The following is a 26,831-nucleotide window of genomic DNA, read 5'->3' as shown; positions in this document are numbered from 1 at the left end:
GAGACTGGGAGTTCAAGTCCACACTGAGACCAGGAGTTCGAGTCCACGCTGAGACCGGGAGTTTGAGTCCACATTGAGACCAGGAGCTTGAGTCTCCACTGAGACCGGGTGTTCGAGTCCACGCTGAGACCAGGAGTTCGATTCCACGCTGAGACCAGGAGTTCGATTCCATGCTGAGACCGGGAGTTTGAGTCCACATTGAGACCAGGAGCTTGAGTCTCCACTGAGACCGGGTGTTCGAGTCCACGCTGAGACCAGGAGTTCGAGTCCACACTGATACCCGGAGTTCGATTCCATGCTGAGACCAGGAGTTTGAGTCTCCACTGAGACCGAGAATTCGAGTCCAGACTGAGACCGAGAATTCGAGTCCTCACTGATACCGGGAGTTCGAGTCCACGCTGAGACCAGGAGTTTGAGTCTACACTGAGACCGGGAGTTCGAGTCCAGACTGAGACCGAGAATTCGAGTCCTCACTGATACCGGGAGTTCGAGTCCACACTGAGACCGGGAGTTCGAGTCCACAATGAGACCGGGAGTTCGAGTCGACGCTGAGACCAGGAGTTTGAGTCCACACTGAGACCGGGAGTTCGAGTCCAGACTGAGACCGAGATTTCGAGTCCTCACTGATACCGGGAGTTCGGGTCCACACTGAGACCTGGAGTTCGAGTCCACACTGAGACCAGGAGTTCGGGTCCACGCTGAGACCGAGAATTCGAGTCCTCACTGATACCGGGAGTTCGAGTCCACACTGAGACCGGGAGTTCGAGTCCACACTGAGACCAGGATTTCGAGTCCACACTGAGTCCAGGTGTTCGAGTCCACACTGAGACCGGGAGTTCGAGTCCCTGATTAGACCGGGAGTTCGAGTCCACACTGAGACCAGGAGTTCGAGTCCACACTGAGACCAGGAGTTCGGGTCCACGCTGAGACCGAGAATTCGATTCCTCACTGATACCGGGAGTTCGAGTCCACACTGAGACCGGGAGTTCGAGTCCACACTGAGACCTGGAGTTCGAGTCCACACTGAGACCAGGAGTTCGGGTCCACGCTGAGACCGAGAATTCGATTCCTCACTGATACCGGGAGTTCGAGTCCACACTGAGACCGGGAGTTCGAGTCCACACTGAGACCTGGAGTTCGAGTCCACGCTGAGACCAGGAGTTCGGGTCCACGCTGAGACCGAGAATTCGATTCCTCACTGATACCGGGAGTTCGAGTCCACACTGAGACCGGGGGTTCGAGTCCACACTGAGACCTGGAGTTCGAGTCCACACTGAGACCAGGAGTTCGGGTCCACGCTGAGACCGAGAATTCGAGTCCTCACTGATACCGGGAGTTCGAGTCTACACTGAGACCAGGATTTCGAGTCCACACTGAGTCCAGGTGTTCGAGTCCACACTGAGACCGGGAGTTCGAGTCCACGATGAGACCGGGAGTTCGAGTCCACACTGAGACCAGGAGTTGGAGTCTACACTGAGACCGGGTGTTCGAGTCCACGCTGAGACCAGAAGTTCAAGTCCACACTGAGACCAGGGGTTCGAGTCCACACTGAGACCAGGAGTTCGAGTCCACACTGAGACCAGGGGTTCGAGTCCACACTGAGACCGGGGCTTCGAGCCCACGCTGAGACCAGGAGTTCGATTCCTTCCTGAGACCGGGAGTTCAAGTCCACATTGAGACCAGGAGTTTGGGTCTCCACTGAGACCGGGTGTTCGAGCCCACGCTGAGACCAGGAGTTCGATTCCATGCTGAGACCGGGAGTTCGAGTCCACATTGAGACCAGGAGTTTGAGTCTCCACTGAGACCGGGAGTTCGAGTCCACGCTGAGAGCAGGAGTTCGATTCCATGCTTAGATCGGGAGTTCGAGTCCACATTGAGACCAGGAGCTCGAGTATACACTGAGACCTGGAGTTCGAGTCCACACTGAGACCAGGAGTACGGGTCCACGCTGAGACCGAGAATTTGAGTCCTCACTGATATCGGGAGTTCGAGTCCACACTGAGACCGGGAGTTCGAGTCCACGCTGAGACCAGGAGTTTGAGTCTACACTGAGACCGGGAGTTCGAGTCCAGACTGAGACCGAGATTTCGAGTCCTCACTGATACCGGGAGTTCGGGTCCACACTGAGACCTGGAGTTCCAGTCCACACTGAGACCAGGAGTTCGGGTCCACGCTGAGACCGCGAATTCGAGTCCTCACTGATACCGTGAGTTCGAGTCCACACTGAGACCGGGAGTTCGTGTCCACACTGATACCGGGAGTTCGAGTCCACGCAGAGACCAGGAGTTTGAGTCCACACTGAGACCTGGAGTTCGAGTCCACACTGAGACCAGGTGTTCGAGTCCACACTGAGACTAGGAGTACGAGTCCACACTGAGACCAGGAGTTCGAGTCCACACTGAGACCAGGTGTTAGAGCCCACACTGAGACCGAGAGTTCAAGTCCACACTGAGACCGGGTGTTCGAGTCCACATTGAGACCGGGAGTTCGTGTCCACACTGAGACCAGGTGCTCGAGTCCACACTGAGACCAGGAGTTCGGGTCCACACTGATACCGGGAGTTCGAGTCCACACTGAGACCGGGAGTTCGAGTCCACGCTGAGACCGTGTCTTCGACTCGACACTGAGACCAGGAGTTCGCGTCCACACTGAGACCGAGAGTTCGAGTCGTCACTGATACCGGGGGTTCGAGTCCACACTGAGACCGAGAGTTCGAGTCCTCACTGATACCGGGAGTTCGAGTCCACACTGAGACCGGGAGTTCGAGTCCACACTGAGACCAGGAGTTCGAGTCCACGCTGAGAACGAGAGTTCGAGTCCACACTGAGACTGGGAGTTCGAGTCCACACTGAGACCGGGAGTTCGAGTCCACGCTGAGACCAGGAGTTCGGGTCCACGCTGAGACCGAGAATTCGATTCCTCACTGATACCGGGAGTTCGAGTCCACACTGAGACCGGGGGTTCGAGTCCACACTGAGACCTGGAGTTCGAGTCCACACTGAGACCAGGAGTTCGGGTCCACGCTGAGACCGAGAATTCGAGTCCTCACTGATACCGGGAGTTCGAGTCTACACTGAGACCAGGATTTCGAGTCCACACTGAGTCCAGGTGTTCGAGTCCACACTGAGACCGGGAGTTCGAGTCCACGATGAGACCGGGAGTTCGAGTCCACACTGAGACCAGGAGTTGGAGTCTACACTGAGACCGGGTGTTCGAGTCCACGCTGAGACCAGAAGTTCAAGTCCACACTGAGACCAGGGGTTCGAGTCCACACTGAGACCAGGAGTTCGAGTCCACACTGAGACCAGGGGTTCGAGTCCACACTGAGACCGGGGCTTCGAGCCCACGCTGAGACCAGGAGTTCGATTCCTTCCTGAGACCGGGAGTTCAAGTCCACATTGAGACCAGGAGTTTGGGTCTCCACTGAGACCGGGTGTTCGAGCCCACGCTGAGACCAGGAGTTCGATTCCATGCTGAGACCGGGAGTTCGAGTCCACATTGAGACCAGGAGTTTGAGTCTCCACTGAGACCGGGAGTTCGAGTCCACGCTGAGAGCAGGAGTTCGATTCCATGCTTAGATCGGGAGTTCGAGTCCACATTGAGACCAGGAGCTCGAGTATACACTGAGACCTGGAGTTCGAGTCCACACTGAGACCAGGAGTACGGGTCCACGCTGAGACCGAGAATTTGAGTCCTCACTGATATCGGGAGTTCGAGTCCACACTGAGACCGGGAGTTCGAGTCCACGCTGAGACCAGGAGTTTGAGTCTACACTGAGACCGGGAGTTCGAGTCCAGACTGAGACCGAGATTTCGAGTCCTCACTGATACCGGGAGTTCGGGTCCACACTGAGACCTGGAGTTCCAGTCCACACTGAGACCAGGAGTTCGGGTCCACGCTGAGACCGCGAATTCGAGTCCTCACTGATACCGTGAGTTCGAGTCCACACTGGGACCGGGAGTTCGTGTCCACACTGATACCGGGAGTTCGAGTCCACGCAGAGACCAGGAGTTTGAGTCCACACTGAGACCTGGAGTTCGAGTCCACACTGAGACCAGGTGTTCGAGTCCACACTGAGACTAGGAGTACGAGTCCACACTGAGACCAGGAGTTCGAGTCCACACTGAGACCAGGTGTTAGAGCCCACACTGAGACCGAGAGTTCAAGTCCACACTGAGACCGGGTGTTCGAGTCCACATTGAGACCGGGAGTTCGTGTCCACACTGAGACCAGGTGCTCGAGTCCACACTGAGACCAGGAGTTCGGGTCCACACTGATACCGGGAGTTCGAGTCCACACTGAGACCGGGAGTTCGAGTCCACGCTGAGACCGTGTCTTCGACTCGACACTGAGACCAGGAGTTCGCGTCCACACTGAGACCGAGAGTTCGAGTCGTCACTGATACCGGGGGTTCGAGTCCACACTGAGACCGAGAGTTCGAGTCCTCACTGATACCGGGAGTTCGAGTCCACACTGAGACCGGGAGTTCGAGTCCACACTGAGACCAGGAGTTCGAGTCCACGCTGAGAACGAGAGTTCGAGTCCACACTGAGACTGGGAGTTCGAGTCCACACTGAGACCGGGAGTTCATGTCAACGCTGAGACGGCGAGTTCGAGTCCACACTGAGACCGGGAGTTCGAGTCCACACTGAGACCGAGAGTTCGAGTCCTCACTGATCCCGGGAGTTCGAGTCCACACTGAGACCGGGAGTTCGAGTCCACACTGAGACTGGGAATTCGAGTCCACACTGAGACCGGGAGTTCGAGTCCACACTGAGACCGGGAGTTGGAGTCCACACTGAGACTGGGAGTTCGAGTCCATGCTGAGACAAGGAGTTCGAATCCACACTGAGACCTGGAGTTCGAGTCCATGCTGAGACCAGGAGTTCAGTCGACACTGAGACCAGGAATTCGAGTCCACACTGAGACCGGGAGTTTGAGTCCACGCTGAGACCAGGATTTCGAGTCCACACTGAGTCCGGGAGTTCGAGTCCACACTGAGACCAGGAGTACGTGTCCACACTGAGACTGAGAGTTCAAGTCCACATTGAGACCGGGAGTTCGGCTCCACAATGAGACTGGGAGTTCGAGTCCACACTGAGACCGGGAGTTCGAGTCCACACTGAGACCGAGAGTTCGAGTCCACACTGAGACCGAGAGTTCGAGTCCACACTGAGACCGGGAATTCGATTCCACACTGAGACCCGGAGTTTGAGTCCACACTGAGACCGGGAATTCGAGTCCATGGTGAGACCGGGAATTCAAGTCCACACTGAGACCAGGAGTTTGAGTCTACACTGAGACCAGGAGTTCGAGTCCACACTGATGCCGGGTGTTCGAGCCCACGCTGAGACCAGGAGTTCGATTCCATGCTGAGACCGGGATTTCGAGTCCACACTGAGTCCAGGTGTTCGAGTCCACACTGAGACCGGGAGTTCGAGTCCACGCTGAGACCGGGAGTTCGAATCCACACTGAGACCGGGAATTCGAGTCCATGGTGAGACCGGGAATTCAAGTCCACACTGAGACCAGGAGTTTGAGTCTACACTGAGACCAGGAGTTCGAGTCCACACTGATGCCGGGTGTTCGAGCCCACGCTGAGACCAGGAGTTCGATTCCATGCTGAGACCGTGATTTCGAGTCCACACTGAGTCCAGGTGTTCGAGTCCACACTGAGACCGGGAGTTCGAGTCCACGCTGAGACCGGGAGTTCGAGTCCACACTGAGACCGGGAATTCGAGTCCATGGTGAGACCGGGAATTCAAGTCCACACTGAGACCAGGAGTTTGAGTCGACACTGAGACCAGGAGTTCGAGTCCACACTGATGCTGGGTGTTCGAGCCCACGCTGAGACCAGGAGTTCGATTCCATGCTGAGACCGGGATTTCGAGTCCACACTGAGTCCAGGTGTTCGAGTCCACACTGAGACCGGGAGTTCGAGTCCACGCTGAGACCGGGAGTTCGAGTCCACACTGAGACCGGGAATTCGAGTCCATGGTGAGACCGGGAATTCAAGTCCACACTGAGACCAGGAGTTTGAGTCTACACTGAGACCAGGAGTTCGAGTCCACACTGATGCCGGGTGTTCGAGCCCACGCTGAGACCAGGAGTTCGATTCCATGCTGAGACCGGGAGTTCGAGTCCACGCTGAGACCAGGAGTTCGAGTCCACACTGAGACCAGGAGTTCGAGTCCACACTGAGACCAGGAGTTCGAGTCCACGCTGAGACCAGGAGTTCGAGTCCACACTGAGACCAGGAGTTCGAGTCCACACTGAGACCGGGAGTTCGAGTACACACTGAGACCAAGAGTTCGAGTCCACACTGAGACCAGGAGTTCGAGTCCACACTGCGACCAGAAGTTTGAGTCTACACTGCGACTGGCAGTTTGAGTCTACACTGAGACCGGGAGTTCGAGTCCACACTGAGACCAGGAATTTGAGACCACATTGAGACCGGGTGTTCGAGTCCACACTGAGACCGGGGGTTCGGCTCCACACTGAGACCGAGAGTTCGAATCCTCGCTGAGACCAGGAGTTCGAGTCCACGCTGAGAGCAGGAGTTCGAGTCCACACTGAGACCGGGAATTCGTGTCCACACTGAGACCGGGAATTCGTGTCCACACTGAGACTGAGAGTTCAAGTCCACATTGAGACCGGGAGTTCGGATCCACAATGAGACTGGGAGTTCGAGTCCACACTGAGATAGGGAGTTCGTGTCCACACTGAGACCAGGAGTTCGAGTCCACACTGAGACCGAGAGTTCGAGTCCACACTGAGACCGGGAGTTCGAGTCCACACTGAGACCAGAAGTTAGAGTCTTCACTGAGACTGGGAGTTTGAGTCTACACTGAGACCGGGAGTTCAAGTCCACACTGAGACCAGGAATTTGAGTCCACATTGAGACCGGGTGTTCGAGTCCACACTGAGACCGAGAGTTCGAATCCTCGCTGAGACCAGGAGTTCGAGTCCACGCTGAGAGCAGGAGTTCGAGTCCACACTGAGACCGGGAATTCGTGTCCACACTGAGACCGGGAATTCGTGTCCACACTGAGACTGAGAGTTCAAGTCCACATTGAGACCGGGAGTTCGGATCCACAATGAGACCAGGAGTTCGAGTCCACACTGAGACCGAGAGTTCGAGTCCACACTGAGACCGGGAGTTCGAGTCCACACTGAGACCAGAAGTTAGAGTCTTCACTGAGACTGGGAGTTTGAGTCTACACTGAGACCGGGAGTTCAAGTCCACACTGAGACCAGGAATTTGAGTCCACATTGAGACCGGGTGTTCGAGTCCACACTGAGACCGGGGGTTCGGCTCCACACTGAGACCGAGAGTTCGAGTCCTCGCTGAGACCAGGAGTGCGAGTCCACGCTGAGAGCAGGAGTTCGAGTCCACACTGAGACCGGGAATTCGTGTCCACACTGAGACCGGGAATTCGATTCCACACTGAGACCCGGAGTTTGAGTCCATGCTGAGACCAGGATTTCGAGTCCACACTGAGTCCAGGTGTTCGAGTCCACACTGAAACCTGGAGTTCGAGTCCACGCTGAGACCGGGAGTTCGAGTCCACACTGAGACCGGGAGTTCGTGTCCACACTGAGACCTGGAGTTCGAGTCCACACTGAGACCGAGAGTTCGAGTCCACACTGAGACCAGGAGTTCGAGTCCACACTGAGACCAGAAGTTAGAGTCTACACTGAGACTGGCAGTTTGAGTCTACACTGAGACCGGGAGTTCGAGTCCACACTGAGACCAGGAATTTGAGTCCACATTGAGACCGGGTGTTCGTGTCCACACTGAGACCGGGAGTTCGGCTCCACACTGAGACCGAGAGTTCGAATCCTCGCTGAGACCAGGAGTTCGAGTCCACGCTGAGAGCAGGAGTTCGAGTCCACACTGAGACCGGGAATTCGTGTCCACACTGAGACCGGGAATTCGTGTCCACACTGAGACCCGGAGTTTGAGTCCACGCTGAGACCAGGATTTCGAGTCCACACTGAGACCGGGAGTTCGAGTCCACGCTGAGACCGGGAGTTCGAGTCCACGCTGAGACCAGGAGTTCGAGTCCATGCTGAGACCGGGAATTCGAGTCCACGCTGATACCGGGTGTTCGAGTCCACACTGAGACCGGGAGTTCGAGTCCACACTGAGTCCGGGAGTTCGAGTCCACACAGAGACCAGGAGTTTGAGTCCACGCTGAGACCAGGATTTCGAGTCCACACTGAGTCCGGGAGTTCGAGTCCACACTGAGACCAGGAGTTTGAGTCCACGCAGAGACCAGGATTTCGAGTCCACACTGAGCCCGGGAGTTCGAGTCCACACTGAGACCAGGAGTTTGAGTCCACACTGAGACCTGGTGTTCGAGACCACACTGAGACCGGGTGTTCGAGTCCACGCTGAGACCAGGAGTTCGAGTCCACACTGAGACAGGGAGTTCATGTCCACACTGAGACCGGGAGTTCATGTCCACACTGAGACCAGGAGTCCGAGTCCATGCTGAGACCGGAAATTCGAGTCCACGCTGACTCCGGGAGTTCGAGTCCACACTGAGACCTGGAGTTCGAATCCACACTGAGACCAGGAGTTCGAGTCCACGCTGAGACCAGGAGTTCGAGTCCACGCTGAGACCAGGAGTTTGAGTCCACACTGAGACCGGGAATTCGTGTCCACACTGAGACCGGGAATTTGAGTCCACACTGAGACCCGGAGTTTGAGTCCATGCTGAGACCGGGAATTCGAGTCCATGATGAGACCGGGAATTCAAGTCCACACTGAGACCAGGAGTTTGAGTCTACACTGAGACCGGGAGTTCGAGTCCACACTGAGACTGGGAGTTCAAGTCCACACTGAGACCAGGAGTTCGAGTCCACACTGAGACCAGGAGTTCGAGCCCATGCTGAGACCAGGAGTTCGATTCCATGCTGAGACCGGGAGTTTGAGTCCACATTGAGACCAGGAGCTTGAGTCTCCACTGAGACCGGGTGTTCGAGTCCACGCTGAGACCAGGAGTTCGATTCCACGCTGAGACCAGGAGTTCGATTCCATGCTGAGACCGGGAGTTCGAGTCCACATTGACCCCAGGAGCTTGAGTCTACACTGAGACCTGGAGTTCGAGGCCACACTGAGACCAGGAGTACGGGTCCACGCTGAGACCGAGAATTTGAGTCCTCACTGATACCGGGAGTTCGAGTCCACACTGAGACCGGGAGTTCGAGTCCACACTGATACCGGGAGTTCGAGTCCACGCTGAGACCAGGAGTTTGAGTCTACACTGAGACCGAGAATTCGAGTCCAGACTGAGACCGAGAATTCGAGTCCTCACTGATACCGGGAGTTCGAGTCCACACTGAGACCGGGAGTTCGAGTCCACACTGAGACCGGGAGTTCGAGTCGACGCTGAGACCAGGAGTTTGAGTCTACACTGAGACCGGGAGTTCGAGTCCAGACTGAGACCGAGATTTCGAGTCCTCACTGATACCGGGAGTTCGGGTCCACACTGAGACCAGGAGTTCGGGTCCACGCTGAGACCGAGAGTTCGAGTCCTCACTGATACCGGGAGTTCGAGTCCACACTGAGACCGGGAGTTCGAGTCCACACTGAGACCAGGATTTCGAGTCCACACTGAGTCCAGGTGTTCGAGTCCACACTGAGACCGGGAGTTCGAGTCCCCGATGAGACCGGGAGTTCGAGTCCACACTGAGACCAGGAGTTCGAGTCCACACTGAGACCAGGAGTTCGGGTCCACGCTGAGACCGAGAATTCGATTCCTCACTGATACCGGGAGTTCGAGTCCACACTGAGACCGGGAGTTCGAGTCCACACTGATACCGGGAGTTCGAGTCCACGCTGAGACCAGGAGTTTGAGTCTACACTGAGACCGGGAGTTCGAGTCCAGACTGAGACCGAGAATTCGAGTCCTCACTGATACCGGGAGTTCGAGTCCACACTGAGACCGGGAGTTCGAGTCCACACTGAGACCGGGAGTTCGAGTCGACGCTGAGACCAGGAGTTTGAGTCTACACTGAGACCGGGAGTTCGAGTCCAGACTGAGACCGAGATTTCGAGTCCTCACTGATACCGGGAGTTCGGGTCCACACTGAGACCAGGAGTTCGGGTCCACGCTGAGACCGAGAGTTCGAGTCCTCACTGATACCGGGAGTTCGAGTCCACACTGAGACCGGGAGTTCGAGTCCACACTGAGACCAGGATTTCGAGTCCACACTGAGTCCAGGTGTTCGAGTCCACACTGAGACCGGGAGTTCGAGTCCCCGATGAGACCGGGAGTTCGAGTCCACGCTGAGACCGAGAATTCGATTCCTCACTGATACCGGGAGTTCGAGTCCACACTGTGACCGGGAGTTCGAGTCCACACTGAGACCAGGAGTTCGAGTCCACACTGAGACCAGGAGTTCGGGTCCACGCTGAGACCGAGAATTCGAGTCCTCACTGATACCGGGAGTTCGAGTCCACACTGAGACCGGGAGTTCGAGTCCACACTGAGACCAGGATTTCGAGTCCACACTGAGTCCAGGTGTTCGAGTCCACACTGAGACCGGGAGTTCGAGTCCCCGATGAGACCGGGAGTTCGAGTCCACACTGAGACCAGGAGTTCGAGTCCACACTGAGACCAGGAGTTCGGGTCCACGCTGAGACCGAGAATTCGATTCCTCACTGATACCGGGAGTTCGAGTCCACACTGTGACCGGGAGTTCGAGTCCACACTGAGACCTGGAGTTCGAGTCCACACTGAGACCAGGAGTTCGGGTCCACGCTGAGACCGAGAATTCGATTCCTCACTGATACCGGGAGTTCGCGTCCACACTGAGACCGGGAGTTCGAGTCCACACTGAGACCTGGAGTTCGAGTCCACACTGAGACCAGGAGTTCGAGTCCACGCTGAGACCGAGAATTCGATTCCTCACTGATACCGGGAGTTCGAGTCCACACTGAGACCGGGAGTTCGAGTCCACACTGAGACCTGGAGTTCGAGTCCACACTGAGACCAGGAGTTCGGGTCCACGCTGAGACCGAGAATTCGATTCCTCACTGATACCGGGAGTTCGAGTCCACACTGAGACCGGGAGTTCGAGTCTACACTGAGACCGGGAGTTCGAGTCCACGCTGAGACCAGAAGTTCAAGTCCACACTGAGACCAGGGGTTCGAGTCCACACTGAGACCAGGAGTTCGAGTCCACGCTGAGACCAGGAGTTCGGGTCCACACTGATACCGGGTGTTTGAGCCCACGCTGAGACCAGGAGTTCGATTCCTTCCTGAGACCGGGAGTTCGAGTCCACATTGAGACCAGGAGTTTGGGTCTCCACTGAGACCGGGTGTTCGAGTCCACGCTGAGACCAGGAGTTCGATTCCATGCTTAGATCGGGAGTTCGAGTCCACATTGAGACCAGGAGCTCGAGTATACACTGAGACCTGGAGTTCGAGTCCACACTGAGACCAGGAGTACGGGTCCACGCTGAGACCGAGAATTTGAGTCCTCACTGATATCGGGAGTTCGAGTCCACACTGAGACCGGGAGTTCGAGTCCAGACTGAGACCGAGAGTTCGAGTCCTCACTGATACCGGGAGTTCGGGTCCACACTGAGACCTGGAGTTCCAGTCCACACTGAGACCAGGAGTTCGGGTCCACGCTGAGACCGCGAATTCGAGTCCTCACTGATACCGTGAGTTCGAGTCCACACTGAGACCGGGAGTTCGAGTCCACACTGATACCGGGAGTTCGAGTCCAGGCAGAGACCAGGAGTTTGAGTCCACACTGAGACCTGGAGTTCGAGTCCACACTGAGACCAGGTGTTCGAGTCCACACTGAGACTAGGAGTACGAGTCCATACTGAGACCAGGAGTTCGAGTCCACACTGAGACCAGGTGTTAGAGCCCACACTGAGACCGAGAGTTCAAGTCCACACTGAGACCGGGTGTTCGAGTCCACATTGAGACCGGGAGTTCGTGTCCACACTGAGACCAGGTGCTCGAGTCCACACTGAGACCAGGAGTTCGGGTCCACACTGATACCGGGAGTTCGAGTCCACACTGAGACCGGGAGTTCGAGTCCACGCTGAGACTGGGAGTTCGTGTCCACACTGAGACCAGGAGTTCGCGTCCACACTGAGACCGTGTCTTCGACTCGACACTGAGACCAGGAGTTCGCGTCCACACTGAGACCGAGAGTTCGAGTCCTCACTGATACCGGGGGTTCGAGTCCACACTGAGACCGAGAGTTCGAGTCCTCACTGATACCGGGAGTTCGAGTCCACACTGAGACCGGGAGTTCGAGTCCACACTGAGACCGAGAGTTCGAGTCCTCACTGATACCGGGGGTTCGAGTCCACACTGAGACCGAGAGTTCGAGTCCTCACTGATACCGGGAGTTCGAGTCCACACTGAGACCGGGAGTTCGAGTCCACACTGAGACCGAGAGTTCGAGTCCTCACTGATACCGGGGGTTCGAGTCCACACTGAGACCGAGAGTTCGAGTCCTCACTGATACCGGGTGTTCGAGTCCACACTGAGACCGGGAGTTCGAGTCCACACTGAGACCGAGAGTTCGAGTCCTCACTGATACCGGGAGTTCGAGTCCACACTGAGACCGGCAGTTCGAGTCCACACTGATACCGGGAGTTCGAGTCCACACTGAGACCGGGAGTTCGAGTCCATGCTGAGACCGGGAAATCGAGTCCACACTGAGACTGGGAGTTCGAGTCCAGACTGAGACCGGGAGTTTGAGTCCACACAGAGACTGGGAGTTCGAGTCCTCTCTGATACCGGGAGTTCGAGTCCACACTGAGACAGGGAGTTCGTGTCCACACTGAGACCGGGTGTTCGTGTCCACACTGAGACCGGGTGTTCGTGTCCACACTGAGACCGAAAGTTTGAGTCCATGCTGAGACCAGGAGTTCGAATCAACACTGAGACCAGGAGTTCGAGTCCATGCTGAGACCAGGAGTTCGAGTCCACACTGAGACCAGGAGTTCGATTCCATGCTGAGACCGGGAGTTCGAGTCCACGCTGAGACCAGGAGTTCGAGTCCACACTGATACCGGGTGTTCGAGTCCACGCTGAGACCAGGAGTTCGAGTCCACACTGAGACCAGGAGATCGAGTCCACACTGAGACCAGGAGTTTGAGTCCACGCTGAGACCAGGATTTCGAGTCCACACTGAGTCCGGGAGTTCGAGTCCACACTGAGACCAGGAGTTTGAGTCCACGCAGAGACCAGGATTTCGAGTCCACACTGAGCCCGGGAGTTCGAGTCCACACTGAGACCAGGAGTTTGAGTCCACACTGAGACCTGGTGTTCGAGACCACACTGAGACCGGGTGTTCGAGTCCACGCTGAGACCAGGAGTTCGAGTCCACACTGAGACAGGGAGTTCATGTCCACACTGAGACCGGGAGTTCATGTCCACACTGAGACCAGGAGTCCGAGTCCATGCTGAGACCGGAAATTCGAGTCCACGCTGACTCCGGGAGTTCGAGTCCACACTGAGACCTGGAGTTCGAATCCACACTGAGACCAGGAGTTCGAGTCCACGCTGAGACCAGGAGTTCGAGTCCACGCTGAGACCAGGAGTTTGAGTCCACACTGAGACCGGGAATTCGTGTCCACACTGAGACCGGGAATTTGAGTCCACACTGAGACCCGGAGTTTGAGTCCATGCTGAGACCGGGAATTCGAGTCCATGATGAGACCGGGAATTCAAGTCCACACTGAGACCAGGAGTTTGAGTCTACACTGAGACCGGGAGTTCGAGTCCACACTGAGACTGGGAGTTCAAGTCCACACTGAGACCAGGAGTTCGAGTCCACACTGAGACCAGGAGTTCGAGCCCACGCTGAGACCAGGAGTTCGATTCCATGCTGAGACCGGGAGTTTGAGTCCACATTGAGACCAGGAGCTTGAGTCTCCACTGAGACCGGGTGTTCGAGTCCACGCTGAGACCAGGAGTTCGATTCCACGCTGAGACCAGGAGTTCGATTCCATGCTGAGACCGGGAGTTCGAGTCCACATTGACCCCAGGAGCTTGAGTCTACACTGAGACCTGGAGTTCGAGGCCACACTGAGACCAGGAGTACGGGTCCACGCTGAGACCGAGAATTTGAGTCCTCACTGATACCGGGAGTTCGAGTCCACACTGAGACCGGGAGTTCGAGTCCACACTGATACCGGGAGTTCGAGTCCACGCTGAGACCAGGAGTTTGAGTCTACACTGAGACCGAGAATTCGAGTCCAGACTGAGACCGAGAATTCGAGTCCTCACTGATACCGGGAGTTCGAGTCCACACTGAGACCGGGAGTTCGAGTCCACACTGATACCGGGAGTTCGAGTCCACGCTGAGACCAGGAGTTTGAGTCTACACTGAGACCGGGAGTTCGAGTCCAGACTGAGACCGAGAATTCGAGTCCTCACTGATACCGGGAGTTCGAGTCCACACTGAGACCGGGAGTTCGAGTCCACACTGAGACCGGGAGTTCGAGTCGACGCTGAGACCAGGAGTTTGAGTCTACACTGAGACCGGGAGTTCGAGTCCAGACTGAGACCGAGATTTCGAGTCCTCACTGATACCGGGAGTTCGGGTCCACACTGAGACCAGGAGTTCGGGTCCACGCTGAGACCGAGAGTTCGAGTCCTCACTGATACCGGGAGTTCGAGTCCACACTGAGACCGGGAGTTCGAGTCCACACTGAGACCAGGATTTCGAGTCCACACTGAGTCCAGGTGTTCGAGTCCACACTGAGACCGGGAGTTCGAGTCCCCGATGAGACCGGGAGTTCGAGTCCACACTGAGACCAGGAGTTCGAGTCCACACTGAGACCAGGAGTTCGGGTCCACGCTGAGACCGAGAATTCGATTCCTCACTGATACCGGGAGTTCGAGTCCACACTGTGACCGGGAGTTCGAGTCCACACTGAGACCTGGAGTTCGAGTCCACACTGAGACCAGGAGTTCGGGTCCACGCTGAGACCGAGAATTCGATTCCTCACTGATACCGGGAGTTCGAGTCCACACTGAGACCGGGAGTTCGAGTCCACACTGAGACCTGGAGTTCGAGTCCACACTGAGACCAGGAGTTCGGGTCCACGCTGAGACCGAGAATTCGATTCCTCACTGATACCGGGAGTTCGAGTCCACACTGAGACCGGGAGTTCGAGTCCACACTGAGACCTGGAGTTCGAGTCCACACTGAGACCAGGAGTTCGGGTCCACGCTGAGACCGAGAATTCGATTCCTCACTGATACCGGGAGTTCGAGTCCACACTGAGACCGGGAGTTCGAGTCTACACTGAGACCGGGAGTTCGAGTCCACGCTGAGACCAGAAGTTCAAGTCCACACTGAGACCAGGGGTTCGAGTCCACACTGAGACCAGGAGTTCGAGTCCACGCTGAGACCAGGAGTTCGGGTCCACACTGATACCGGGTGTTTGAGCCCACGCTGAGACCAGGAGTTCGATTCCTTCCTGAGACCGGGAGTTCGAGTCCACATTGAGACCAGGAGTTTGGGTCTCCACTGAGACCGGGTGTTCGAGTCCACGCTGAGACCAGGAGTTCGATTCCATGCTTAGATCGGGAGTTCGAGTCCACATTGAGACCAGGAGCTCGAGTATACACTGAGACCTGGAGTTCGAGTCCACACTGAGACCAGGAGTACGGGTCCACGCTGAGACCGAGAATTTGAGTCCTCACTGATATCGGGAGTTCGAGTCCACACTGAGACCGGGAGTTCGAGTCCAGACTGAGACCGAGAGTTCGAGTCCTCACTGATACCGGGAGTTCGGGTCCACACTGAGACCTGGAGTTCCAGTCCACACTGAGACCAGGAGTTCGGGTCCACGCTGAGACCGCGAATTCGAGTCCTCACTGATACCGTGAGTTCGAGTCCACACTGAGACCGGGAGTTCGAGTCCACACTGATACCGGGAGTTCGAGTCCAGGCAGAGACCAGGAGTTTGAGTCCACACTGAGACCTGGAGTTCGAGTCCACACTGAGACCAGGTGTTCGAGTCCACACTGAGACTAGGAGTACGAGTCCATACTGAGACCAGGAGTTCGAGTCCACACTGAGACCAGGTGTTAGAGCCCACACTGAGACCGAGAGTTCAAGTCCACACTGAGACCGGGTGTTCGAGTCCACATTGAGACCGGGAGTTCGTGTCCACACTGAGACCAGGTGCTCGAGTCCACACTGAGACCAGGAGTTCGGGTCCACACTGATACCGGGAGTTCGAGTCCACACTGAGACCGGGAGTTCGAGTCCACTCTGAGACTGGGAGTTCGTGTCCACACTGAGACCAGGAGTTCGCGTCCACACTGAGACCGTGTCTTCGACTCGACACTGAGACCAGGAGTTCGCGTCCACACTGAGACCGAGAGTTCGAGTCCTCACTGATACCGGGGGTTCGAGTCCACACTGAGACCGAGAGTTCGAGTCCTCACTGATACCGGGAGTTCGAGTCCACACTGAGACCGGGGGTTCGAGTCCTCACTGATACCGGGGGTTCGAGTCCACACTGAGACCGAGAGTTCGAGTCCTCACTGATACCGGGAGTTCTTTGTCCACACTGAGACCGGGAGTTCGAGTCCACACTGAGACCGAGAGTTCGAGTCCTCACTGATACCGGGAGTTCGAGTCCACACTGAGACCGGCAGTTCGAGTCCACACTGATACCGGGAGTTCGAGTCCACACTGAGACCGGGAGTTCGAGTCCACGCTGAGACCGGGAAATCGAGTCCACACTGAGACTGGGAGTTCGAGTCCACACTGAGACCGGGAGTTTGAGTCCACACAGAGACTGGGAGTTCGAGTCCTCTCTGATACCGGGAGTTCGTGTCCACACTGAGACAGGGAGTTCGTGTCCACACTGAGACCGGGTGTTCGTGTCCACACTGAGACCGGGTGTTCGTGTCCACACTGAGACCGAAAGTTTGAGTCCATGCTGAGACCAGGAGTTCGAATCAACACTGAGACCAGGAGTTCGAGTCCATGCTGAGACCAGGAGTTCGAGTCCACACTGAGACCAGGAGTTCGATTCCATGCTGAGACCGGGAGTTCGAGTCCACGCTGAGACCAGGAGTTCGAGTCCACACTGATACCGGGTGTTCGAGTCCACGCTGAGACCAGGAGTTCGAGTCCACACTGAGACCAGGAGATCGAGTCCACGCTGAGACCAGGGGTTCGAGTCCACACTGAGACCAGGATTTCGAGTCCACGATGAGACCGGGAGTTCGAGTCCACGCTGAGACCAGGAGTTCGAGTCCATGCTGAGACCGGGAATTCGAGTCCACGCTGATACCGGGTGTTCGAGTCCACACTGAGACCGGGAGTTCGAGTCCACACTGAGTCTGGAAGTTCGAGTCCACACTGAGACCAGGAGTTTGAGTCCACGCTGAGTCCAGGATTTCGAGTCCACACTGAGTCCGGGAGTTCGAGTCCACACTGAGACCAGGAGTTTGAGTCCACGCAGAGACCAGGATTTCGAGTCCACACTGAGCCCGGGAGTTCGAGTCCACACTGAGACCAGGAGTTTGAGTCCACACTGAGACCTGGTGTTCGAGACCACACTGAGACCGGGTGTTCGAGTCCACGCTGAGACCAGGAGTTTGAGTCGACACTGAGATCGGGAGTTCGAGTCCACGCAGAGACCAGGAGTTCAAGTCCACACTGAGACCAGGAGTTCGAGTCCACACTGAGACCAGGAGTTCGAGTCCACGCTGAGACCAGGAGTTCGAGTCCACACTGAGACCAGGAGTTCGAGTCCACACTGAGACCAGGAGTTCGATTCCATGCTGAGACCGGGAGTTCGAGTCCACGCTGAGACCAGGAGTTCGAGTCCACACTGATACCGGGTGTTCGAGTCCACGCTGAGACCAGGAGTTCGAGTCCACACTGAGACCAGGAGATCGAGTCCACGCTGAGACCAGGGGTTCGAGTCCACACTGAGACCAGGATTTCGAGTCCACACTGAGACCGGGAGTTCGAGTCTACGCTGAGACCAGGAGTTCGAGTCCATGCTGAGACCGGGAATTCGAGTCCACGCTGATACCGGGTGTTCGAGTCCACACTGAGTCCGGGAGTTCGAGTCCACACTGAGACCAGGAGTTTGAGTCCACGCTGAGACCAGGATTTCGAGTCCACACTGAGTCCGGGAGTTCGAGTCCACACTGAGACCAGGAGTTTGAGTCCACGCAGAGACCAGGATTTCGAGCACACACTGAGCCCGGGAGTTCGAGTCCACACTGAGACCAGGAGTTTGAGTCCACACTGAGACCTGGTGTTCGAGACCACACTGAGACCGGGTGTTCGAGTCCACGCTGAGACCAGGAGTTCGAGTCCACACTGAGACAGGGAGTTCATGTCCACACTGAGACCGGGAGTTCATGTCCACACTGAGACCAGGAGTCCGAGTCCATGCTGAGACCGGAAATTCGAGTCCACGCTGACTCCGGGAGTTCGAGTCCACACTGAGACCTGGAGTTCGAATCCACACTGAGACCAGGAGTTCGAGTCCACGCTGAGACCAGGAGTTCGAGTCCACGCTGAGACCAGGAGTTTGAGTCCACACTGAGACCGGGAATTCGTGTCCACACTGAGACCGGGAATTTGAGTCCACACTGAGACCCGGAGTTTGAGTCCATGCTGAGACCGGGAATTCGAGTCCATGATGAGACCGGGAATTCAAGTCCACACTGAGACCAGGAGTTTGAGTCTACACTGAGACCGGGAGTTCGAGTCCACACTGAGACTGGGAGTTCAAGTCCACACTGAGACCAGGAGTTCGAGTCCACACTGAGACCAGGAGTTCGAGCCCACGCTGAGACCAGGAGTTCGATTCCATGCTGAGACCGGGAGTTTGAGTCCACATTGAGACCAGGAGCTTGAGTCTCCACTGAGACCGGGTGTTCGAGTCCACGCTGAGCCCAGGAGTTCGATTCCACGCTGAGACCAGGAGTTCGATTCCATGCTGAGACCGGGAGTTCGAGTCCACATTGACCCCAGGAGCTTGAGTCTACACTGAGACCTGGAGTTCGAGGCCACACTGAGACCAGGAGTATGGGTCCACGCTGAGACCGAGAATTTGAGTCCTCACTGATACCGGGAGTTCGAGTCCACACTGAGACCGGGAGTTCGAGTCCACACTGATACCGGGAGTTCGAGTCCACGCTGAGACCAGGAGTTTGAGTCCACACTGAGACCGAGAATTCGAGTCCAGACTGAGACCGAGAATTCGAGTCCTCACTGATACCGGGGGTTCGAGTCCACACTGAGACCGGGAGTTCGAGTCCACACTGATACTGGGAGTTCGAGTCCACGCTGAGACCAGGAGTTTGAGTCTACACTGAGACCGGGAGTTCGAGTCCAGACTGAGACCGAGAATTCGAGTCCTCACTGATACCGGGAGTTCGAGTCCACACTGAGACCGGGAGTTCGAGTCCACACTGAGACCAGGATTTCGAGTCCACACTGAGTCCAGGTGTTCGAGTCCACACTGAGACCGGGAGTTCGAGTCCCCGATGAGACCGGGAGTTCGAGTCCACACTGAGACCAGGAGTTCGAGTCCACAAAGAGACCAGGAGTTCGGGTCCACGCTGAGACCGAGAATTCGATTCCTCACTGATACCGGGAGTTCGAGTCCACACTGTGACCGGGAGTTCGAGTCCACACTGAGACCTGGAGTTCGAGTCCACACTGAGACCAGGAGTTCGGGTCCACGCTGAGACCGAGAATTCGATTCCTCACTGATACCGGGAGTTCGAGTCCACACTGAGACCGGGAGTTCGAGTCCACACTGAGACCTGGAGTTCGAGTCCACACTGAGACCAGGAGTTCGGGTCCACGCTGAGACCGAGAATTCGATTCCTCACTGATACCGGGAGTTCGAGTCCACACTGAGACCGGGAGTTCGAGTCCACACTGAGACCTGGAGTTCGAGTCCACACTGAGACCAGGAGTTCGGGTCCACGCTGAGACCGAGAATTCGATTCCTCACTGATACCGGGAGTTCGAGTCCACACTGAGACCGGGAGTTCGAGTCTACACTGAGACCGGGAGTTCGAGTCCACGCTGAGACCAGAAGTTCAAGTCCACACTGAGACCAGGGGTTCGAGTCCACACTGAGACCAGGAGTTCGAGTCCACGCTGAGACCAGGAGTTCGGGTCCACACTGATACCGGGTGTTTGAGCCCACGCTGAGACCAGGAGTTCGATTCCTTCCTGAGACCGGGAGTTCGAGTCCACATTGAGACCAGGAGTTTGGGTCTCCACTGAGACTGGGTGTTCGAGTCCACGCTGAGACCTGGAGTTCGATTCCATGCTTAGATCGGGAGTTCGAGTCCACATTGAGACCAGGAGCTCGAGTATACACTGAGACCTGGAGTTCGAGTCCACACTGAGACCAGGAGTACGGGTCCACGCTGAGACCGAGAATTTGAGTCCTCACTGATATCGGGAGTTCGAGTCCACACTGAGACCGGGAGTTCGAGTCCAGACTGAGACCGAGAGTTCGAGTCCTCACTGATACCGGGAGTTCGGGTCCACACTGAGACCTGGAGTTCCAGTCCACACTGAGACCAGGAGTTCGGGTCCACGCTGAGACCGCGAATTCGAGTCCTCACTGATACCGTGAGTTCGAGTCCACACTGAGACCGGGAGTTCGAGTCCACACTGATACCGGGAGTTCGAGTCCACGCAGAGACCAGGAGTTTGAGTCCACACTGAGACCTGGAGTTCGAGTCCACACTGAGACCAGGTGTTCGAGTCCACACTGAGACTAGGAGTACGAGTCCATACTGAGACCAGGAGTTCGAGTCCACACTGAGACCAGGTGTTAGAGCCCACACTGAGACCGAGAGTTCAAGTCCACACTGAGACCGGGTGTTCGAGTCCACATTGAGACCGGGAGTTCGTGTCCACACTGAGACCAGGTGCTCGAGTCCACACTGAGACCAGGAGTTCGGGTCCACACTGATACCGGGAGTTCGAGTCCACACTGAGACCGGGAGTTCGAGTCCACGCTGAGACTGGGAGTTCGTGTCCACACTGAGACCAGGAGTTCGCGTCCACACTGAGACCGTGTCTTCGACTCGACACTGAGACCAGGAGTTCGCGTCCACACTGAGACCGAGAGTTCGAGTCCTCACTGATACCGGGGGTTCGAGTCCACACTGAGACCGGGAGTTCGAGTCCACACTGAGACCGAGAGTTCGAGTCCTCACTGATACCGGGAGTTCGAGTCCACACTGAGACCGGGAGTTCGAGTCCACACTGAGACCGAGAGTTCGAGTCCTCACTGATACCGGGAGTTCGAGTCCACACTGAGACCGGGAGTTTGAGTCCACACTGAGACCGAGAGTTCGAGTCCTCACTGATACCGGGGGTTCGAGTCCACACTGAGACCGAGAGTTCGAGTCCTCACTGATACCGGGAGTTCGAGTCCACACTGAGACCGGGAGTTCGAGTCCACACTGAGACCGAGAGTTCGAGTCCTCACTGATACCGGGAGTTCGAGTCCACACTGAGACCGGCAGTTCGAGTCCACACTGATACCGGGAGTTCGAGTCCACACTGAGACCGGGAGTTCGAGTCCATGCTGAGACCGGGAAATCGAGTCCACACTGAGACTGGGAGTTCGAGTCCACACTGAGACCGGGAGTTTGAGTCCACACAGAGACTGGGAGTTCGAGTCCTCTCTGATACCGGGAGTTCGTGTCCACACTGAGACAGGGAGTTCGTGTCCACACTGAGACCGGGTGTTCATGTCCACACTGAGACCGGGTGTTCGTGTCCACACTGAGACCGAAAGTTTGAGTCCATGCTGAGACCAGGAGTTCGAATCAACACTGAGACCAGGAGTTCGAGTCCATGCTGAGACCAGGAGTTCGAATCCACACTGAGACCAGGAGTTCGAGTCCATGCTGAGACCAGGAGTTCAGTCGACACTGCGACCAGGAATTCGAGTCCACACTGAGACCGGGAGTTTGAGTCCACGCTGAGACCAGGATTTCGAGTCCACACTGAGTCCGGGAGTTCGAGTCCACACTGAGACCAGGAGTTTGAGTCCATGCTGAGACCGGGAATTCAAGTCCACACTGAGACCGGGAGTTCGAGTTCGCGCTGAGACCGGGAGTTTGGCTCCATACTGAGACCAGGAGTTCGAGTCCATGCTGAGACCAGGAGTTCAGTCGACACTGAGACCAGGAATTCGAGTCCACGCTGAGACCGGGAGTTTGAGTCCACGCTGAGACCAGGATTTCGAGTCCACACTGAGACCGGGTGTTCGAGTCCACACTGAGACCAGGAGTTCGAGTCCACGCTGAGACCAGGAGTTCGAGTCCACGCTGAGACCAGGAGTTCGAGTCCACACTGAAACCGGGAGTTCGAGTCCACACTGAGACCAGGAGTTCGAGTCCACACTGAGACCAGGAGTTCGAGTCCACACTGATACCGGGAGTTCGAGTCCACACTGAGACCGGGAGTTCGAGTCCATGCTGAGACCGGGAGTTCGTGTCCACATTGAGACCGAGAGTTCGAGTCCTCACTGATACTGGGAGTTCGAGTCCACACTGAAACCGGGAGTTTGTGTCAACGCTGAGACGGCGAGTTCAAGTCCACACTGAGACCGGGAGTTCAAGTCCACTCTGAGACCGGGAGTTCGGGTCCACACTGAGACCGCGAGTTTGTGTCCACACTGAGACCTTGTGCTCGAGTCCACATTGAGACCGGGAGTTCGAGTCCAAACTGAGACCGGGAGTTCGAGTCCATGCTGAGACCAGGAGTTCGAGTCCACGCTGAGACCGGGAGTTTGTGTCCACGCTGAGACCGGGTGCTCGAGTCCACATTGGGACCGGGAGTTCGGGTCCACACTGAGACCGCGTGTTTGTGTCCACACTGAGACCGGGAGTTCGACTCCACACTGATACTGGGAGTTCGAGTCCATGCTGAGACCGGGAAATCGAGTCCACATTGAGACCAGGAGTTTGAGTCTACACTGAGACCAGGAGTTCGAGTCCTCACTGATACCGGGGGTTCGAGTCCACACTGAGACCGAGAGTTCGAGTCCTCACTGATACCGGGAGTTCGAGTCCACACTGAGACCGGGAGTTCGAGTCCACACTGAGACCGAGAGTTCGAGTCCTCACTGATACCGGGAGTTCGAGTCCACACTGAGACCGGCAGTTCGAGTCCACACTGATACCGGGAGTTCGAGTCCACACTGAGACCGGGAGTTCGAGTCCATGCTGAGACCGGGAAATCGAGTCCACACTGAGACTGGGAGTTCGAGTCCACACTGAGACCGGGAGTTTGAGTCCACACAGAGACTGGGAGTTCGAGTCCTCTCTGATACCGGGAGTTCGTGTCCACACTGAGACAGGGAGTTCGTGTCCACACTGAGACCGGGTGTTCATGTCCACACTGAGACCGGGTGTTCGTGTCCACACTGAGACCGAAAGTTTGAGTCCATGCTGAGACCAGGAGTTCGAATCAACACTGAGACCAGGAGTTCGAGTCCATGCTGAGACCAGGAGTTCGAATCCACACTGAGACCAGGAGTTCGAGTCCATGCTGAGACCAGGAGTTCAGTCGACACTGCGACCAGGAATTCGAGTCCACACTGAGACCGGGAGTTTGAGTCCACGCTGAGACCAGGATTTCGAGTCCACACTGAGTCCGGGAGTTCGAGTCCACACTGAGACCAGGAGTTTGAGTCCATGCTGAGACCGGGAATTCAAGTCCACACTGAGACCGGGAGTTCGAGTTCGCGCTGAGACCGGGAGTTTGGCTCCATACTGAGACCAGGAGTTCGAGTCCATGCTGAGACCAGGAGTTCAGTCGACACTGAGACCAGGAATTCGAGTCCACGCTGAGACCGGGAGTTTGAGTCCACGCTGAGACCAGGATTTCGAGTCCACACTGAGACCGGGTGTTCGAGTCCACACTGAGACCAGGAGTTCGAGTCCACGCTGAGACCAGGAGTTCGAGTCCACGCTGAGACCAGGAGTTCGAGTCCACACTGAAACCGGGAGTTCGAGTCCACACTGAGACCAGGAGTTCGAGTCCACACTGAGACCAGGAGTTCGAGTCCACACTGATACCGGGAGTTCGAGTCCACACTGAGACCGGGAGTTCGAGTCCATGCTGAGACCGGGAGTTCGTGTCCACATTGAGACCGAGAGTTCGAGTCCTCACTGATACTGGGAGTTCGAGTCCACACTGAAACCGGGAGTTTGTGTCAACGCTGAGACGGCGAGTTCAAGTCCACACTGAGACCGGGAGTTCAAGTCCACTCTGAGACCGGGAGTTCGGGTCCACACTGAGACCGCGAGTTTGTGTCCACACTGAGACCTTGTGCTCGAGTCCACATTGAGACCGGGAGTTCGAGTCCAAACTGAGACCGGGAGTTCGAGTCCATGCTGAGACCAGGAGTTCGAGTCCACGCTGAGACCGGGAGTTTGTGTCCACGCTGAGACCGGGTGCTCGAGTTCACATTGGGACCGGGAGTTCGGGTCCACACTGAGACCGCGTGTTTGTGTCCACACTGAGACCGGGAGTTCGACTCCACACTGATACTGGGAGTTCGAGTCCATGCTGAGACCGGGAAATCGAGTCCACATTGAGACCAGGAGTTTGAGTCTACACTGAGACCAGGAGTTCGAGTCCTCACTGATACCGGGGGTTCGAGTCCACACTGAGACCGAGAGTTCGAGTCCTCACTGATACCGGGAGTTCGAGTCCACACTGAGACCGGGAGTTCGAGTCCACACTGAGACCGAGAGTTCGAGTCCTCACTGATACCGGGAGTTCGAGTCCACACTGAGACCGGCAGTTCGAGTCCACACTGATACCGGGAGTTCGAGTCCACACTGAGACCGGGAGTTCGAGTCCATGCTGAGACCGGGAAATCGAGTCCACACTGAGACTGGGAGTTCGAGTCCACACTGAGACCGGGAGTTTGAGTCCACACAGAGACTGGGAGTTCGAGTCCTCTCTGATACCGGGAGTTCGTGTCCACACTGAGACAGGGAGTTCGTGTCCACACTGAGACCGGGTGTTCATGTCCACACTGAGACCGGGTGTTCGTGTCCACACTGAGACCGAAAGTTTGAGTCCATGCTGAGACCAGGAGTTCGAATCAACACTGAGACCAGGAGTTCGAGTCCATGCTGAGACCAGGAGTTCGAATCCACACTGAGACCAGGAGTTCGAGTCCATGCTGAGACCAGGAGTTCAGTCGACACTGCGACCAGGAATTCGAGTCCACACTGAGACCGGGAGTTTGAGTCCACGCTGAGACCAGGATTTCGAGTCCACACTGAGTCCGGGAGTTCGAGTCCACACTGAGACCAGGAGTTTGAGTCCATGCTGAGACCGGGAATTCAAGTCCACACTGAGACCGGGAGTTCGAGTTCGCGCTGAGACCGGGAGTTTGGCTCCATACTGAGACCAGGAGTTCGAGTCCATGCTGAGACCAGGAGTTCAGTCGACACTGAGACCAGGAATTCGAGTCCACGCTGAGACCGGGAGTTTGAGTCCACGCTGAGACCAGGATTTCGAGTCCACACTGAGACCGGGTGTTCGAGTCCACACTGAGACCAGGAGTTCGAGTCCACGCTGAGACCAGGAGTTCGAGTCCACGCTGAGACCAGGAGTTCGAGTCCACACTGAAACCGGGAGTTCGAGTCCACACTGAGACCAGGAGTTCGAGTCCACACTGAGACCAGGAGTTCGAGTCCACACTGATACCGGGAGTTCGAGTCCACACTGAGACCGGGAGTTCGAGTCCACACTGATACCGGGAGTTCGAGTCCACGCTGAGACCAGGAGTTTGAGTCTACACTGAGACCGGGAGTTCGAGTCCAGACTGAGACCGAGAATTCGAGTCCTCACTGATACCGGGAGTTCGAGTCCACACTGAGACCGGGAGTTCGAGTCCACACTGAGACCGGGAGTTCGAGTCGACGCTGAGACCAGGAGTTTGAGTCTACACTGAGACCGGGAGTTCGAGTCCAGACTGAGACCGAGATTTCGAGTCCTCACTGATACCGGGAGTTCGGGTCCACACTGAGACCAGGAGTTCGGGTCCACGCTGAGACCGAGAGTTCGAGTCCTCACTGATACCGGGAGTTCGAGTCCACACTGAGACCGGGAGTTCGAGTCCACACTGAGACCAGGATTTCGAGTCCACACTGAGTCCAGGTGTTCGAGTCCACACTGAGACCGGGAGTTCGAGTCCCCGATGAGACCGGGAGTTCGAGTCCACACTGAGACCAGGAGTTCGAGTCCACACTGAGACCAGGAGTTCGGGTCCACGCTGAGACCGAGAATTCGATTCCTCACTGATACCGGGAGTTCGAGTCCACACTGTGACCGGGAGTTCGAGTCCACACTGAGACCTGGAGTTCGAGTCCACACTGAGACCAGGAGTTCGGGTCCACGCTGAGACCGAGAATTCGATTCCTCACTGATACCGGGAGTTCGCGTCCACACTGAGACCGGGAGTTCGAGTCCACACTGAGACCTGGAGTTCGAGTCCACACTGAGACCAGGAGTTCGAGTCCACGCTGAGACCGAGAATTCGATTCCTCACTGATACCGGGAGTTCGAGTCCACACTGAGACCGGGAGTTCGAGTCCACACTGAGACCTGGAGTTCGAGTCCACACTGAGACCAGGAGTTCGGGTCCACGCTGAGACCGAGAATTCGATTCCTCACTGATACCGGGAGTTCGAGTCCACACTGAGACCGGGAGTTCGAGTCTACACTGAGACCGGGAGTTCGAGTCCACGCTGAGACCAGAAGTTCAAGTCCACACTGAGACCAGGGGT

Source organism: Chiloscyllium plagiosum, unplaced genomic scaffold (assembly GCF_037043375.1).
Source record: "Chiloscyllium plagiosum isolate Xiang-an unplaced genomic scaffold, Cpla_swu_hap1 HiC_scaffold_24, whole genome shotgun sequence".
Lineage (NCBI taxonomy): Eukaryota > Metazoa > Chordata > Chondrichthyes > Orectolobiformes > Hemiscylliidae > Chiloscyllium > Chiloscyllium plagiosum.
This window is presented reverse-complemented; position numbering follows the sequence as displayed.